The sequence below is a fragment of the Musca domestica genome, unplaced genomic scaffold, assembly GCF_030504385.1.
Source record: "Musca domestica strain aabys unplaced genomic scaffold, Musca_domestica.polishedcontigs.V.1.1 49, whole genome shotgun sequence".
Classification (NCBI taxonomy): Eukaryota; Metazoa; Arthropoda; class Insecta; order Diptera; family Muscidae; genus Musca; species Musca domestica.
The window spans coordinates 2515514-2535858 of record NW_026712344.1 but is presented as its reverse complement, the minus strand read 5'-3'; the positions used below and the strand labels follow the sequence as shown (position 1 = coordinate 2535858).

The window sequence follows — 20345 nt, the reverse complement described above, 5'->3', positions numbered from 1 at the left end:
TCAGGGTGATAATTATCGATGCGGTTCTCATATATTTTAAGGATCATCAGGCCATTAATCTTCGGTTTTTAGCTGATTTTTTTAGACCGCCAAAATAAGTAGTGCATTTTTCAAGAATATTTCCTCAAGGACCACAAGGATTATAATCTTGAAGCTTCCAAGGAAAATTCTTCAGAGACCATCAGGGCAATAATCCTGGATTTCTTCAGTAGTGTTTTTCAAGGATCATTAGCACAGTAATACTGTTTTTTTAAGAACAACAACCACAACCATTAGAACAGTATTCGTAGATTTTTGATATATTTTTTAAGACCATGAAAGCAATTTCATTTCGAATCTTTTCAATGACATTTTTTTACGGAACAATCAGGCCTATAATCTTGGATTTTTATACCCTCATCAGCCAAAATATGCCTTATCGAAAAACGGTTTTAGACCCTAGGTCTCTTTGGACCAAATCCGTTTCTGGACGTTTGGAGTAGAAAACATGGCAAAAACGTGAAAAATACTGGAAGTCGGAGTTGTCCTTACGAAATTTACCCCGAGCTCATTTTTCAATATTTGCCGAATAGAATATTGCGACATGCTCAGCTCTCGAGCCTTTTTCCGGCCACTGCGACGCGGGTTTCGATCAAGTCGCTTCTTTACTTTTCAAACCGTTTCTGCTGATGTTCCTATTTTCTTCCGCCCACTTCCTTGACGTCGGGCTACGCTACCTGTATCACGGTAACGAGCGATGGTATGAGACACAAAACAATTATTCACATTTAAAGCTTGTGTACTCTAACAATAGCCACTTGTGGTTTTCCAGACAAATATAAAGAAATCACACTATCACGCTTGAGTTCCATCACGAATAATTTTTTTTCTGAAAATTGTCAACAAATTGCTTTTGTACGCTTGTAAACAATATAATGAGCTGTCACTGGAATAATTTTAACAGCTGTCGGACTAGTGGCTTAGAAATGACAGCAGTCTGAAGTTGGTTGCAGTTTTTTCATCTCACCCTGTACATTTTAGACCCCACAAAGTATATTTATTCTTGATCAGCATAAAATTGCCGATTTGCGACTCTAGCTTCCGAGCGATATGAAGTAGGTTGAAAAAAATTTTTTTTTACTCAAATGTATACAATGTCTGCAGGATGTGTGTAATATAATGTCTGGCATTGAAAATGGTCCATATAGGTCCACGCCTTCGTATAACCCCATATAACAGTACCTCCCGCTATTCGATATTTTGATAATGTTAGCGACATTATTCACCAGAATTGTTTCAAATTTGGTATTTGAAGTTCGTAAAGGATACTACAGCCTATTACAGAAAATTGTCCGTGCAGGTCCACGTCTTCGTAGAGCCCCCATGTAACGGTACCTCCCGATATTCGGTATTTTAATAATTTTATGGACATTTTTCACCAGAATTGTTTCAAATTTGGTATTTGAAGTTCGTAATTGATACTACAGCCTCTGGCAGAAAATTGTCTGTGCAGGTTCACGTCTTCGTATAGCCCCATAAAATGCAACCTCCCGATATTCGGCATTTTGTTGATTTTAGCGACATTATTAACCAGAATTGTTTCAAATTTGGTATTTGAAGTTCGTAAACGATACTACAGCCTACGACAGAAAATTGCCTGTGCAGGTCAACGTTTTGGTAAAGCCACGGTACCTCCCCATATTCGGTATTTTGATGGTTTTAGCTACATGATTCACTATTTTTTTTTTTTTTTTCAAGTTTCGCATTTGAATATTTTAATGGCTTGCGACAAAAGTTGTCTATGCAGGTCCACGTCGTCGTATAGACCCTAGTATGGTGGCTACATTCGGTAATTTTAAGATTCTAACAGAATTTTTAACGTTTTTTTTTTTTTTTGAAATTGCTAAATTTCTTTCCAAATGGTGGAGGGTATTCAAAGTTCGGCCCGGCCGAACTTACAACATATTTTACTTATTTTCTCTACAATATTGCCGAAGATACTTTATACCTAAAATGCAAGGATTCCGAGGAATCTTAATCCCCCTCCCTCCCTGTATTACTTTGCGATGTAAACTTTCAAAACGCAGATGCACGTGTCTTCTTTTTTAGCTCTACTTTCATAATCTGCTGGATTTCCTACGTATTTATATGTTTGTGTTTCACAGTGTCATGAAGCCAACATTCGACCAAATTTAAAATTCCGACCAATCTTCAACATCTCTATCTTCTTCTCCGTCTCTCTCTCCCACTTTAATTGTAAAAAATTAAGATTTCCTTTTTTTCATTTAAATGACTTCATTCAGTCGCATCGACTTCATTTATTGCCCCGCTGAGTATCACAACCGAAACTTTTCGAGTTCTTCTTTCTAATTTGAGTTTGAGCTGGATAACTGAGCGAGTTGGCGTTTATTTGTTATTCTCTTACATGATTATTTACTTAATTTTTTTTTTCTGCTTTGTTTGTTTGTTTGCATTGGTCTTCTTACTTTCATAGCTTTTTTCAAAAAACATAATTTCCCAACGCAAAAAAATACGAAAAGAACTTTTGAAATCCCTCAACCAATGACCACAACTTGAGGAAAGCCCTGGTATTTTTCCCACAAAAAAAAAACCGAAGAACTTTACTTCATTCTTAAATCAGCAACTTTAGAGTTCACCAAAAAAAAGAAAAGAAAGTTTTATTGCCACAATGCAACAAGAGGGGAAAAATAACACATTGTTGGAAGTATTGTGGACTTGGTAGTGGTGGCAAAGAAATGGGAGGGCAATAAAATGAAAAAATAACAACACACAAAGGATTTTTGGCAAGTGAGGTAAAGAAACAAAAAATGCCATCACTTTAAATGAATGAAGTGTATTCTTTAAGATTTTCTTGTGGCAAAAGTACTAAATGGTACTAAATTTAGTTTTGGGTGAGGGGACAGGGCTGAAATCCTGAAATTGACAAAAATGTCACTGTTGGAGTCTGTGATTAATATATGGAGGTTATTATGGAAATGTATACTATTATCGTACGAAAAGTACTAAATTGTACCATATTTGCAATTGGGTGAAAGGATAGAGATACAATTCTATTGTTTGATATTTATATTATTGATGATACCTGCGTTTGAGATTTAGCGGTGATTTTGGAAATGTGTAATATAATTGTTGGGGAAGTGCTAAATGGTACTAAAATTGGTATTGGGTGAGGGAATAGAGCTGGAAAACTCAAATTTGATATTAAGGTCTATGTTGGTATCTGGAATTGAGATAAGGAGGGTTTGGAAATATGTGTACGAAAAGTACTAAATATTACTACATTTGACACAATTTGGTATTGTATAAACATATAGTGCTTGAAGTCGGAAATTTTGTATTAGGGTCGCTGTTCATGGGTAGCTTGGCCATATGCAAGTGACTTCGAGAATGTGTTTTATAATTATATGAAAAATACTAAATGGTACTACATACTGCCTTGGTTGAAGGAATAAAGATAAAATTCTGAAATTTGATATGTAGAATACATGGTATCCGGATTTGGGATTTGGCGGTGTTTTCGAAATGTGTCCTATAAAGTACAAAATCCTACTAAATTTTGTATTGGGTGAAGGAATAAGGCTGGAATCCTCAATTTTGTTTCTGTTGAAGTCTTTGGTTAAGATATGGAGGTGGTTTTGGAAATGTGTACTACAATTGTAAAAAAAGTACTAAGTGGTACTATACAGAATCAAATAAAAAACTGCAATAAACTCAAACGCCATGTTTAATTTTTTCTTATACCCTCGAAATATAGTCGAAATAACGCTTTTAGACCCTTGGTCTCTTTGGAGCCGATCTAACGATGTCCATCTGTCCGTTCGTCTATCTGGCTGGTGCGCACGAAAAACTCTCGAAAGGAGTAGCCGATTTGATCCAAAGTTGGTATATCGTAATATTATTGTCAAACTTAGATCGAGTTCGGAGATGGACAATATCGGTTCACTCCTTCTGGTACCTCCCACACAAAATGTCAAAATTTTCAAAGAAAACAAGTTATTGCACAGAAAGAGAAGCAATAATTCGCTTTTGCTCAAACCATGCAAATCCTAATATTTGCGTCAGTTCTAGGTCGGGTGCAAAAATGGATAATATCGGTCCACTCCATCAAGGGCCTCCCCCACAAAAGGTAAAAATTTTGAATAATTAAAACTTATATAAAATGTGATGTAAGATTGTCTAAAAATTTCACACATCCCAATATTTTTATAAACCCAAGATCTGTTGTGAAGATGGTATATATCGGTCCTCTCCTTCTGGTATCCACCCCACAAAGGGTCAAAATTTTGAATATCCATGGAGCTCATAAAACTCAAAATTAACATCCGATTCTATTCAGATTGGGCACATCTCAATATTTCCATAAACACAAGATCTGTTATAAAGATGGTGATATAGGGCCATTTCTTCTGGTACCTCACCCCATAGTGTTCAAGATTTTGAGAAACCAAACGCTCGCTTTCACATATACAAACATTTTTGCTAACACAAAAGCTGTTGTGTAGATGAAATATTTCTGCGAAACCCTTCACTCATAAAGGGTCACAATTTTCAATTCTTTTAACTGTCATAACCAATAGAGAACAAAGCTGGGACGTCGCAATATTTAAATCGTATTATTTAGGTCCGATAAGAAATACACTATATTGAATAATCATAACAGAAGGCAAACAATATTTAAATAATCGAATATTGACTGAGGGTATAAGTCTGTCGGCAGAATCGAGTGATACTTGTTTTTCTTCTAAATTATAAATTATAAAATTTCAGAATAAGTTTAGATTTGTTCGAATTGGTCACCTTTGGCACGAATTATGGCCTTCAAACGGCCAATGAAACCGTCACACGCTGCGCGAATGTTGCTCTGCCGTATTTTGGCCCATTCCCGGTGAAGCGCTTGCTTTAGTTGATCGACACTTTGGTATTTTTTGTGCCAACCTTTCTTTCCAAAATATTCCAGACACAGTAGTCCAATGGATTGGTATCCGTAGATTTTGGTGGCCATTGTGCGCTTGAAATGAAGCGAGGAAACTCATTTTGTAACTTAATTTTAGCTGAGTTCTGTTGAAATGTCCATGATCTGCGGCCAAAATGTTTGCTTGTCCAAGACTTTAATACACCCTCCAGAATATTTTCGCGATAATATTCGGCATTTATTCTGATGCCATGGTCGATTAATACGAGCGGAGAGCGACCGTCGGCTGTTATGGCGGCCCACATCATCACCATGGTCAGCGCTTGAGTTCTGGTGGCCAACCGAAGATGCACATTTTCAGCTGACCTCCTTGGCAAGTAAACACGATCATTTGGTTTGTTTACAAGCTGCTGGACAACGAAAGTTTTCTCATCGAAGAAAACCAAATTCGGCAGTTCACCACTTTCGGCTAAGCGAAGCAACTCTTTAGTTCTTTTGAGTCTATTTTCTTTCTGATGCGGTGTAAGTTCTTGCAATTTTTGGAATTTCAATGGCTTTACTCCGTGTTCATTTTTCAATACTTGCCGAATGGAATATTGCGATATGTTGAGCTAAGTGCCAAATTCCATCCCATTTGGACATATATTTGACGTTTGGTGCACAATAAAAGGTTAATCGGTCGAAATTATATATGAAAGCTATATCCAAATCTGAACCGATCTCGATAAAATTTGGCACATGTATTTCTGAGCTGTATTTGACATATTTCCCCAAATATTGTTGTTACAGATTGCATATTACGGCTGCGAAGGACAAAAATAACAAATCGGATGAACAATATATATGGGAGCTATAGCTATATCTGAACCGATTTCGATCAAATTTGGCATACTTATCTTCAGGCCTAATTTGGTTGTATGTGCACAATTCCATACTATTCGCGCTGATATAACACGTTTGGTGCACAATAAAAAGCAAATCGGACGAAGATATATATGGGAGGTATATCTAAATTTTGACCGATTATCTCCAATTTCAATAGGGTTCGTCCTTGGGCCAAGCAAATGATCTGTGCAAATTTTCATCTGGATCGGGCAAAAAATGCGACCTGTACTTTGTTTACAAAAATACATGGACAGACGGACGGACATGCATAAATCGACTCAGAATGTGATTATATGCAGATCATCAAAAGGAACTATGGGTCAATCTCGTTTTTTTTTTGCCTGTTACAAACAAATGCACAAAGACATAATACCCTGACCACCTTGTAGTGTAGGGTATAAAAAGGCCTAACACTGTTGGGACGAATTTAAAATTTTAAGGTGGAGTTTTCGCAAATGAATTAGCGAGCACTTGCTAGTATATAATAAAAGGCTTTCTTTAAAATTCTTCTTCTTTATAGAATGGAAGCCAATTTCCAATGAAATTCTCTACGGCAACGTGAAACGAGTTTCAGCTGGATGTATTACTCCTCTGAAATTTAATGAGCAGGGTTTCCTGCTTTTAGCGAAGAATTAAAGGCAAAATAAGAATAATGGATAAACTCTTTTCAATAACTATAAATCTATTGTTTTTTCTTTTCTTTTTTGTAGCATATATACTACAGTCACACTAACATATACACATATGTACTTATATACTTAAAGAAATTTTCATTTCCACTTAGTTTTTATATGTTATGAGCTATTTATTTTCTTGCTTGCGAAAGAAACCACTCACAACTATAATAATATACATAAATAACAATAATGGAATGTGTTAAAATCACACATACATATATACATACATACATACATCCATACACACACATGAACTTTACCATGTGAACAAGGGGTTTTTCTAATGTCTATCTGTGTGTGTTTGGGCATTTATGAGGATAAGAAGCAGCTTGTCATATCTCACACTTTGTCTTATGTTTTTACATTTATCGCTTCGTTTCATTTCAAAACAAAGAAAATAAAACAAAAGAAAAAACCAAGCAAAACAAGTGGTTTCATCAACAAAAAATGTGAATGCTGGACTGGGGGTTTCTTTATTTTCATAGCAAAACTTTAACAATAGTTTCCACTTTTGCCTTAATTTTTCCTGAATTTTCATTAAATCAACGAGTTATGGCTAAATCTAATTAAATGTGACTTTATGTTATTAAACCTTTATAAAAACTTATGTGTGCTGGATAAATAATTTGAGGATCCTAATTTTAACCCTCAGGTGAACAACGAAATGGGTCTTTTTGGTACTCTTTTTATACCCTCAGCCATATACAGAGGGTATATATCATTTGATACGGTCAAAACGTGCCTAGTCGAAATAACGGTTTTAGACCCTAGGTCTCTTTGGACCAAATTCGTTTCAGAACATTTGGAGTCGATCTAGCGATGTCCGTCCGTCCGTCCGTCGTCTGTCTGGCTGGTGCGCACGATAACTCTCGAAGGGAGTATCCAATTTGGTCCAAACTTGGTACATCGTAATATTTTTGTTAAACTTAGATCGAGTTCGGAGATGGGCAATATCGGTCCACTCCTTCTGGTACCTCCCCCACAAAAGTTCGAAATTTTCAAAAAATTTATTTTTTGCACAGAAAGAGAAATTTTAGTCCGACTTTGCTCCAAATTTGCAAATCCTAATATTTGCATCAGTGTGAGGTCGGGTGTGAAAATGGAAAATATCGGTCCACTCCATCAAGTACCTCCCCCACAAATGATAAAAATTTTGAATAATTACAACTCTCATAAAATGTGATGCATGAGTCCGATTGTCTTCGAATGGCGCACATCCCAATATTTATATTAACCCAAGCTCTGGTGTTAAGATGGAATATATCGGTACACTCCTTCTGCTACCTCCCCCACAAATGGTCGAAATTTTCAAAAAAGAAAGAGAAAAGATAATCCGATTTTGCTTTAATTTTGCAAATCCTAATATTTGCATCTGTGCTAGGTCAGGTGTAAAAAAGGACAATATCGGTTCACTCCTTCAAGTACCTCCCCCACATATGGTCGAAATTTTGAGATATATATTTTCTGCACAGAAAGGAAGCAATAATCTAATTTTGAAAAAACATAACGCTCAAAGAAAGCGAAATAAGGATTCAGCTCTTATCAAATTTCACACATACAAATTATTTTTGCTAACACCAGATCTGTTTTGAAGATGATCCTATATATCTGCGAACACCTTCTGGTACCTCACCCACAAAGAGACACATTTTTCAATATTTTTATCTGTCATTAATTGCGAAACAACTAAGTGATTCTTTACAATTGCTATATCCATCTGCTACAATAATATGTATATCATATTTATGTAGGTCCGATACGAAATTGACAATATTGACCCATTCTTTAAAAACCCACTCCATAGAGGATGAAGAGGGCTGGGGGTATTCATCTGACACCGATACTTTTTACTTGTTAAATTATAGTTAAAAACTACTTTCAAACCGGATGGCAGCAATTCAAAATATTCTACAAAATCATTTGCCGTAAAATTCTACTATAGGTTCTAAAAGACGTTACGTGTCTAAGCGCCGCGAATACATATGTTTTGTAAACACTTTTGAGGGTTGCAGCAGTACTTTTTGTGAGTTTAACTTGCCGAAAGTGGTGAACTGCCGAATTGGTTGGTTTTCTCCGATGAAAAAACATTCGTTGTCCAGCAGTTTGTAAACAAACAAAATTATCGTGTTTACTTGCCAAAGAGGTCAGCTGAAAATGTGCACCTTCGGTTGGCCACCAGAACTCAAGCGCCGGCCATGGAGATGGTGTGGGCCGCCATAACAGCCGATGGTCGCCCTCTGCTCCTATTAATCGACCGTGGCATCAAATTAAATGCCGAATATTATCGCGAAAATATTCTGGAGGGTGTATTAAAGCATTCGACATGCAATATTTTTTAACACCTTTTCCTCCGGTACCCTGCCGAGAGAATTTAAAAATTTTCAAGAAAAAAAATATACCCTACTTGAAACAATGTCAACATCCGATGTAGATCGCACTTTTTATAACATCTAAGTCAAAACTTCGTAGATTGTTAGTACACCGTATCACGATTAAGCCAGCTAAGAAAAAATTCACAGCTCCTTGTCGTTCCTCCTAAAAAAGTTAAAAAAATTAAAAAATAATTACGCTGATAAATCTAATAATTCTAATTTTTTTTTGTCACAATAGAACAGGCATAAAACTGTTTTAGTTCTCCGAACTACCTTCAATTCTTTACTTTGACCTCCATCTAAAAATGTAGTTCCAAAAGAAACAAAAACGACACTCAAATATAATTTCATAAAATTTCATTTCAATTGTCCATGCGAGTACAAGTACAAAACAAAAACTGGTGACCTAATTCTCCGTACTCTTGTCTACTACTTTTTTCCCAGATGACTCTTGAATACTCAAAAATGAAATAACACTGAAATACTCGAAAAAAATGGAAACTGATTTGAATTTTAATGAAAATATACAACAAATATATGTGTATGTGTGTCTAGGACTCGAAATGCACAAATACACACACACACACAAATGCATTTGGCCAATTGCCAAAATAAAATTTGCGCCTGAAAAATGTGGCAAAGAAGAAAGAAAGTTATTTGGCATCTAGTCAAGGTAACAATGTTAATGTGGCCAAAAAAAGGTGTGGGAGAGTAGAAGAGAGAAAGAGACAGAGTCAGAGGCCAATGATAACAGGAAGCGGAAAATACAGGCCGCCAAGTAAAATGGTTGAGAGGGAGGTAGGGTGGTGTTTGTTTGATAAAACATTGAAGGAAGAAAAGAGAAAATATCAAAAATACGAGTCTTACACTTTGGCATAAGAAAATATCAACGACATTTGGAAGAGTGTGGAAAGGCTAATTAGAAGATTTGAAAACTAGAGGCCTCCTTTCTGATAAAATAATAATAATATTATGTTATTAAAATTTTCTCAATGACTTTTAGGGTGGAAATAATGTTTTCATTCGAACATTGAATATTTGATATGAATGCCCTACCCGAAACTTCATGAAACTTGGGTCAATAAATTATTTTTGAAAGCTTCACCATCAAATGGAGATTATCCTTCCTATCCTTCCGTGTGCAAAACTACGAACCACTTGTCGGAATATTTATATTGTATACTTTTAGAGCTAGAATCTTTATATTTCGCATTTCATCAATATTATGAAACAATCGTACTAAAAACTTTGTTTGTTCTGATTTCTGTACTTTTAAAACTAGAATCTTGAACTTGTGCATGTAGGATGAAGTAATGTTTTGGTAGTTCGAACAAAAAAGGCAATAAATAGTACTATAATCTACATTTGGGGTTCAATTGTATAATTGTAGAAGTAGAGCTCTTATAGAAATCGTAAATTTTCATAAAACACATATTCGTATCAGATTTTTGATTAAGAGACAATTTATGACAGATATAGGTAGTGGAAATTATGACCCTTTGTGGGTGAGGTGCCAGAAGGGGTTGGCAGACGTATATCATCTTCACAACAGATATTGTGTTAGAAAAAATGTTTGTATGAGGAAAATTTTAAGAGATGGAAGGATTGATTTTGATGCTTATTTGGCTTTCTTTGAGCGTTTTGTTTTTCAAAATCTTGAAACCTATGTAGAAATGGTGCGATCTCTACCATCTTTATAACAGATCTTATGTTATTGGAAATATTACAATGTATTAAGTCTCAATGCAATCGGATGTTAATTTCGTATTTTATGAGCTTCATGAATATTCAAAATGTCAACCTTTTGTGGGGGAGGTACCAGAAGGGGTGGCCCGAAATATTCCATTTTCACACCAGACCTTGGGTTAATAAAAATATTGTGATGCGTGTAGTTTAAAGAGAACCGGATGGCTATTTTATGATCGTGTTGGTTATTCAAAATTTTAACCTTTTGTTGAGGCGATACCAGAAGAAATGGTCCGATATCTACCATCTTTATAAAAGATCTTGTGTTGATGGAAATATTGACATGCGCATAGTCTAAATGGAATGGGATGTTAATTTTGTATTTTATGAGCTTCATGAATATTCATGAAAATCTAGAATAGTTAAATTTGAAATAAGAGTCACTTATAAAGTGCAGAATAGATGTAACAAAGGGATTTTTTTTTAAATTCAAATTTTACGAAAAGTTTTAAAATAATACAAAACTTCTAACTTGGTACCAGTTGGTATAATGTGAAGGGATAGAGCAAATTTGATTTGATTGAAGGGATAGAGCAAATTTGATTTGAGAATCGAGGTTAAAAGTAAATTTGATATATGGAGGTGGTTTTGGAAGTGTGTATTAATTGCACACTGTACTAAATGGTACGGAATTTGGAACAAGTTGGTTTAGGATGAACGGATAAAGGTGGAATTTTGAAATTTTGTATTGGGATCCATGTTGGTGGTAGATTTGTGATAAAGAAGTGGCTTAGTAAATGAGTACTACAAGTGTATGAAAAGTACTAAATAGTACTATATTTGGTAAAATACGGTATAGTGTTTGAAATCTGAAATTTGATATTAGAGTCACTGTTAATGTATACCCTGGACATATGGAGGTTAAAAGTACTAAATGGTACCATATTTGATGGAGGAATGGAAATAAAATTCTGAAATTTGATATTCGGACTACTTATGGTATCTGTGTTTGAGATTTGGCGGTGGTTTGGAAATTCGTTTTCTATTTGTACAAAAAGAACTAAATGGTACTAAATTCGGTAGTGGTCGAAGGGTTAGGGCTGGAATACTCAAATTTCATACTGAGGTCTCGGCTGGTATCGTAAATAGAGATATGGAAGTGGTTTTGGAAATGTGTACTGTATTGGGTGAAGGAATAGAGCAGAAAACCGGAAATTGGATATAGATGTCACTGTTGGTGACTGTAATTTGGATATGGAGGTGATTTTGGAAATGTGTACTATAATTGTACGAAAAGTACTGAATTGACCCCTGCTTGGAATTTGATAAAGGAATAGATATAAAATTCTTAAATTTTGATATTTGAATTACTGATGGTATCTCGGTTTGAGATTTGACGGATGTTTGGAAATGCGCCCTTTATTTGTAGGAAAATTACTAAATGGTACTAAATTTGGAATTTTGTGAAGGTACTAAAATTGATATTGAGGTCTTTGTTGGTATCAGGAATTGAGATGTTAAGGGTGGTTTTGGTAATGTGTACTGCAAGTGCACGAAAAGTACTAAATAGAACTCAATTTGTTATTGGGTGACGGAAAAGAGCTGAAATCTTAAAATTTGAATTTGATGTCTCTGTTGGTATCTGAGGTTGAGATATGAAGGTGCTTTGGTAAATATGCACTATAATTATTCGAAAACTACTTAGTGGTACTTAATTGGATACTGGGTGAAGGGTGCTAGTTTATAATAAAAATTGAGCTACTTATATGGGATAGATCTGTGAATTATAATCCTATTGAAAATATAACAATACAGGGAGAAATGAAAAAAAAACTGCAACCAACTTCAGACTGCTGTCATTTCAAAGCCACTTCGATTGGCCACCAGAACTGAAGCGCCGCCATGGAGATGGTGTGGGCCGCCATAACAGCCGAAGATCGCTCTCCGCTCATATTACTCGGCCGTGGCATCAGAATAAAAACCGCATATTATCGCGAAAATATTGTGGAGGGTGACGATTTCATTGACCGTTTGAAGGCCATAATTCATGTCAAATTTGACCAATTCGAACAAATCTAAACTTATTCTAGAGTTTGATGCTATTTCCGATATTTTTTGCTTTCATTCAATAAAATTAAAAAAAAACAAGTTAAAAAGCAGTAAGTTCGGCCGTGCCGAACTTTGAATACCCTCCACCATTTGGAACGAATCTGACAATTCTCAAAAACAATAAAATCCGTTAAAAATTCTGTTAAAATCTTAAAAATGCCGAATGTAGCTGTTATATTAGGGTCTATACGACGACATGAACCTGCGTAGGTAACATTTGTCATAAGCCATTACAATATTCAAATTCGAAACTTAAAAAAAATCGATTATAATGTCGATAAAATCAAAATACCGAATATCGGAAGGTACCGTTATATGGGGGCTTTACGAAGACGTGGACCTGCACAGACAATTTTCTGTGGTAGGCTGTAGTATCCATTACGAACATCAAATAGCAAATTTGAAACTATTCCGGTGAAAAATGTACCTAAAATCATTAAAATACCGAATATCGGGAGGTACCGCTATATGGGGGCTTTACGAAGAGGTGGACCTGCACAGAAAATTTTCTGTCATAGGCTGTAGTATCCATTACGAACATCAAATAGCAAATTTGAAACAATTCTGGTGGAAAATGTCCATAAAATCATTAAAATACCGAATATCGGGAGGTACCGTTATATGGGGGTTCTACGAAGGACCTGGACCTGCACGGACTATTTTTGTCTTAGGCTGTAGTAAGCATTATGAACTTCAAATATCAAATTTTAAACAATTCCGGTGAATAAATTCGCTAAAATCATCAAAATACCGAATATCGGGAGTTACGGTTATATGGGGACTATACCTCTAAAAATATGATATAACTATATATAAATCAACATTGATTTTGCATTTCGGGTTCTCAGTAAGTTGTTGAACTCCTTGCAAATAACATTTAATCTAAGATCATATTTTAGTGTTGCACAAAACCACCCTTCCCCAGTGTAATAGAATGCCCTGATTTTCAGCCAAATGAATCTTTCTATTTCCCAAAAAATCCTACATCAATGTCACACTAATATGTTTCCACCAAAAATATTTCATTATTAAAAAAAGTCCCTTTCATTCATTTTGCAAATTAAATACTCCCATGACCTTTAGAGTCCTCATGCGTTGCAGCAGCCAGCAAATGTTACACCATATGATATAATTTTTCAATTCATTTTCATCATCTCCCTACACAGCGTATTTCACTCGCAATCTAACGAGATATGGAGACCCATAAATATGTTGTTGAAATGATGATGCTGATGATGATTATTTATTAGCTTTTAATTAAAACTCGGCATGACTTATTTGGCTTATAACACCAATGGACGCAGCGAATGGGTTTCCATGTAAATGGCAGCTTTATACAACGACACGCCCATTGCCACAGGCGAACGTGACCTTAGCGTAAATTAAATGTTCTCAACGAGTGGGAACAACAGCAGCAACAACAACATCATTGTAGTTATCATTATTAATTTTTGAAAATTCAATAGATCCATGTTTTTGTGTTTTGCTCTGTTTTATTGGACAAACATATTGTTGAAGGATATTGGCATAGCTTACCTTGCTTTCCGATGGATTTATCAAGGATTTCACCTGAAAATAAAAACAGGAAAACAAACATTGCAATAACAATTAAAATTAATTGAGTAAACATGAAATTGTTATTTAATTGAAATACATATTTTGTTTAATATAAAATGTGACAAGAATAAACAATTATTAATAGAGCACTAGGCTTGGAGTGAAAAACTTTTGTTGAGTTTTAGGAGGGATAGGCAAAAATAATCAGTAAAGATAAAATGCAAGATTGTGACCACCAAAAATATAATTAATACCTCTCAAAAAATAATACGAAAACTTCACGATCATGACTTCAAAAATAGTACTAAAAATCTACGATTATGGCCTAAAAATAATGTATTAAAAATCCGTCACTTTGGCCTCCAAAAATATTTTGGAAAAAAACCAAAATTATGGCCACAAATCTATTGTTAAAATCCAAAACTATAACCTTAAAAATATTGTCGAGCAATCCGACATCATAATCTTAGTGATGCTCAATACATGTTACCAAAAATCCAAGATAAAGGCTTAAAAATATTATTAAAAACCCAAAAAAAAATTATAAAATTTTATTTTTCTATGACTTTAAAAAAATATTACAGAAAATGCTCGAAAAATGTTATTGAAAATCCATGATAAGTTCTCCAAAATATTAAAATCCATAATAAAAAATATTATTTAAAATTATGGCCTCAAAATATGATGTACAAAATCAACAACTATGACCCCAAAAATATTAACAAGCCGGGCCGGGCCAAACTTTACCAAAAAATAAAAAAATCTGAAAACTACCACTTAAATGAAAACCGTTATATGGTGGATATACGATATAAATAGCCTGTAGTATTCATTACGAACTTCAAATACGAAATTTGAAATAATACCGGTAAATAATATCGCTAAAATTATGAAAATACCAAATGCCGGGAGGTACCATTATATGGGGGCTATACGAAAACGTAGACCGACATGGCCCATTTACGAACTCAACCTGCCTATTGGTAAACTATACGTGTATGCAAAATGTTAGCCTTCTATCTCAATTCGATCGAAAGATAGCGTGATTACAACAGACGGACGTCGGATATCACCCAAAATGTACGGGGTAAGATAAAAAGCTGCAATAAAGTCAATCGCCATAATTTTTACATTTTTTAAAATCTTATTGAACTAAAGCAAAAAATGTCGGAAATAGCATCAAATTTTAGAATAAGTTTAGATTTGTTCGGATTGGTCACCCTTGGCACGAATTATAGCCTTCAAACGGACAATGAAACCGTCACACGCTGCCCGAAATATTGCTCTGCGGTATTTAGGCCGATTCAAGGCAAAGCGCTTGCTTGAAGAGATCGACACTTTGGTATATTTTAGTGCCAACCTTGCTTTACAAAGTACTCCAGAGACAATAGTCCAACGCATTGGTATCCGGAGATTTTGGTGGCCATTGTGCGTTAATACACCCTCCAGAATATTTTCGCGATAATATTCGGCATTTATTCTGATGCCACGGTCGATTAATACGAGCGGAGGCTGTTTTGACGGCCCACACCATCACCATAGCTGGCGCTTGAGTTCTGGTGGCCAACCGAAAGAAGATGCTCATTTTCAGATGACCTCTTTTGCAAGTAAACACGATCATTTTGTTTGTTTACAAACTGCTGGACGACGAATGTTTTCTCATCGGAGAAAACCAAATTCGGCAGTTCACCACTATCGGCCAAGCGAAGCAACTCTTTAGTTTTTTTGTGTCTATTTTCTTTCTGTTGCAGTGTAAGTTCTTGCCCTTTTTGGAATTTCAATGGCTTTACCCCGAGCTCATTTTTCAATATTTGCCGAATGGAATATTGCGATATGTTCAGGTCACGAGCCATTTTTCGGCCACTGCGACGCGGGTTTCGATCAAGTCGCTTCTTTACTTTTCGAACCATTTCTGCTTATGTTGCTGTTTGCTTCCGTACACTTCACGTCGGGCTACGCTACCAGTATCACGGTAACGAGCGATGGTACGAGACACAAAAGATTTATTCACATTTAAATTCTGGAGTGCTCAAACGATATCCACTTGTGGTTTTCCTGCCAAATATAAGGAAATCACAATATCACGCATAAATTTCCTTCACGAATAACTGTTTTTCTGGAAAATTCTCACCCAAATGCTTTTGTACGCTTGTAAACAATATAATGAGCTGTAACTGGAATAATTTTAACAGCTGTCGGACGAGTGGCTTAGAAATTACAGCAGTCTGAAGTTGGTTGCAGTTTTTTCATCTCACCCAGTATTTTGTTACGAATTTCCAAGAACTCTAAAAGTTTATGAATCTAGTCTCTGGGCTTTAATGAAGCAATCAGCCACCAATCTTTTACTATTTTAAGTATAATAAAATTCAGATTTACAGCCCTAAAAGTGTAATATTTTGTACTTTTATTTACCTTATTAGTACAAAACTCTGTTACCAAATGATGATCAATCGAATTATGAGGAATTTAACTCTAACATTATATAATTTACCCTTCAAAACACCAAATTTAGTACATTTTAGTACCCTATGTTCTTCAGATGTCCAAATCATTACCTTATCTGAAACCTTGTGCGAATAGTAACCTACAGGTGAAATTTCAAGATTATAGTGTTAAAAGTCACGACTTTCAAAATTCAAGCACTATCCACTTCATCTTCACATTGGACAATCATATGTATATATTACGCATATTATGGCCTTCTAAAAAAATTTAAATAAATCCACAATTTTTGGCTAATTAACATATTAAAAAAAACTCCATTGTTATTCCTCCGAACTTCCTTCACAGAAAATATTGAATAAAAAATCCACTTACAAAAGTTTTGAATAAAATCAAATAATACAACTTCAAATTACTTCCTAAAATATTGTTAAAAATGAAAACATAGTGAAAAATTAATCTCATAAAATACTATGAAAATCCAACAATTTCATTAATAAAACTGATTGAACAAACAAAATTCAAGAAAAAACAGTTTAATGTATGTACACAACTATGAAATATCCTCCACTAAACATCATAGATACACAAATATTTATGCATTTTCATTAGTTATAATTTTTTTTTTTTTTTATGTTTGACTATTAATATTCTTCATCGTTGATTTTTTCATGTTATTCTGTTCTATTTATAGCCACTGAAGTGAAAATAAAAAAAATCTGAGCATCCGGTACGTATGAGTTATGACGATGAGGTTTTACTGCTTATCACTCATACGTGTCGGTGCTTCACATTCCGTTGAATTCATTCATTCATTCGCTCATTCATTCCGTTTGACTTTTTTCTCTCTATTCATAAATGTGAACTCACGCACTCATCGGAGGAGGGAAATGTTTGAATGGACACAGAGACATAATCGTGCCGGCCCAACAAGCCAACAAACAGACACATGTCAAGTGTTGGCTCTCATCGCCAGGCTTGCTCCTCCCTCGCCTACATGTTTTTCTAAACTTAACAAATTAAATAAACGTTCCCCCGAATAAAACTAACAAATTGCAATTGAAAAAGAAAAAACTTTTTTTTTGTTCATGCCAATGGCCAAACTATTGGCATGTCAGCCACGATGCGAGCTTGGTGGCTAAGAGAGACATAATAACTGCATTTACAATAATTTGCGGTTTTGTGCTGTAAAATGGAATAACAGGTAAGTTTTATTGGGTTATTGTGCCATACGCGCACTGGGAAAATGTGTACCCAAATGTATTTTGTGGTTAACATAATTGAAAACTTGTTTAGGTCAATGTTTTGTCGATTTATGAATTGATGGTTGGGTATTTACAAGGACTTTCAAATCCAGTAAAAGGCTATAATATTGAATATTTTTTTGTTAAATAATTTGTTCACTTAGATTGAGCTGGCCCTAAATTCTTATTCTATAAAAAAAAGAAACCCAGCAAGGAAAAGTCAAAAGTTGGAAGGGGTCGACTATATAATACCCTACACCACTCCCGTAACAATTTATTTGAAGTTGATCACCCCACCTATCAACATTTGGCTTTGGAGTAGTTATAGTTTGATATCAGAGGAAACTAATATATGGGAGTCACATCGAATTCTGAATCGATTTTCACTAAATTTGACGGAGACATTTTAATTTCTTCGAGAAGGATTATATTAAAACAAGTTAAAAAGCAGTAAGTTCGAACTTTTAATACCCCCCACCATTTGTAACGAATTTGGAAGTTAAAAAAAAAATCCTTAAAAAATTCTGTTAAAATTTGAAAAATACCGAATATAGCCGTTATGTTGGGTCTATACGACGTGGACATACATAGGCATTGTTTGTCATAAGCCATTACCATATTCAAATTCGAAACTTGAAATAAACGGTGAGTAATGTAGCTAAAATCATCAAAATATCGTATATAAGGAGGTGCCGTTAAATTGGAGCTGTGCGAAGACCTGGACCAGCATAGACAATTTTCTGTCACAGGCTGTAGCATCCATTACGAACTTCAAATACCACATCTCAAACAATTTCGGTAGGTATTTTACCTAAAATCGTCAAAATACCGAATATAGGGAGGTACTGATATATGGGGCCTATACGAAGACCTGGACCTGCATACACAATTTTCTGTCACAGACTGTAGTTCCAATTACGAACTTCAAATACCAATTTTGAAACAATTCCGGTGAATAATGTCGCTAAAATCATCAAAATACCGAATATAGAGAGGTACCGTTATATGGGGGCTATACGAAGACGTGGACCTGCAAAGACAATTTTCTATCTTAGGGTGTAGTATCCATTTTGAACTCCAAATACCAAATTTGAAACAATTCCCGTGAATAATCTCGCTAAAATTATCAACATACCGAATATCGGGAGGTACCGTTATATGGGGGCTATATGAATACGTGGACCTGCACAGACAATTTTCTGTCTTAGGGTGTAGTATCCATTTTGACCTTCAAATACCAAATTTTAAATTACTTCCGGGAAAAATGACGCTAAAATCCTCTAAATTCCGAATATCGGGAGGTACCGTTATATGGGGGCTATACGAAGACATGGACTTGCACAGACAATTTTCTATCTTAGGGTGTAGTATTCATTTGGAACTTCAAATACCAAATTTGAAACAATTCCGGTGAATAATGTCCCTAAAATCAACAAAATACCGAATATAGGGAGGTACCGTTATATGGGGGCTATATGAAAACGTGGACCTACATGGCCCATTTACGAACTTAACCTGCCTACTGGAAAAATAAACATGTGTGCAAAATTTTAGCCATCTATAGCAATTAATTCGAAAGATAGCGTGATTACAAGAGACAGATAGACAGACAGACGGACATCGCTAAATCGACTTAGAATTTTACGCTGGTCAAGAATATATATATACTTTGTTGGGTCTGACATGAGTATTTCGAGGAGTTACAATCGGAATGACAAAGTTAATATACCCTCCACAGTATATATATATATATAGCTGGCACCAAATATCATTTTTGTCGAATGAATATTACGAATGTGAGGGAATGAAAAACCAGATCGGATGAAATATATATATGGGAGCTATATCTGAACCGATTTGATGTACTTGCTTGTTGACTAAATTCGGTCGGATTTACCAAAATTCAGGGTTTTTGGACTGATATTGGTCATTTGGTGCACAATAACCCCAAAATCGGTTGATGATATATATGGGAGCTATATCCAAATCTGAATCGATCTTGATAAACTTTGACAGAGGTATTCCTGGGCTGTATCTGATATCTGGAACCATATATCATTGTTGTCGAATGCATATTACGAATATGAGGGACTTAAACACCAAATCGGATAAAACATATATATTGGAATTAAACCTATATCAGAACCGATTTTCACCAAATTTGATGTACTTTCTTTTAGACTGAGCCAAAAATTCAGGTAATTTGCACTAATATTGGTCATTTGGTGCACCATTAACCCGAAATCGGTTGAAGATATATATGGGAACCATATTCAAATCTGATCCGATTATCACCAATTTCATAGGGTTCGTCCTTGGACCAAAAAAATTGTTTGGAAAATTTCATCTCAATCGGATAATAAATGCGACCTGCATTTTGCTTACAAGAATACAAGGACGGACAGACCGACTGACATGCATAAATCGACTCAGAAAGTGAAGCTTCCTTCTACATGTTTGG

At 35.1% G+C, this 20345-nt stretch overlaps 1 protein-coding gene across 1 annotated transcript in view; it reads right to left on the bottom strand.

Annotated features, from left to right (window-relative positions):
• The window catches only part of LOC101890489 (probable serine/threonine-protein kinase MARK-A), a 280842-nt gene that overhangs the window by 215557 nt on the left and 44940 nt on the right, over positions 1 to 20345 (bottom strand). The window contains exon 2 of the mRNA XM_059127921.1: positions 14178 to 14210. The gene's annotated coding sequence lies outside the window, so the exon portion shown is untranslated. The remainder of the gene's footprint in view (positions 1 to 14177; positions 14211 to 20345) is intronic.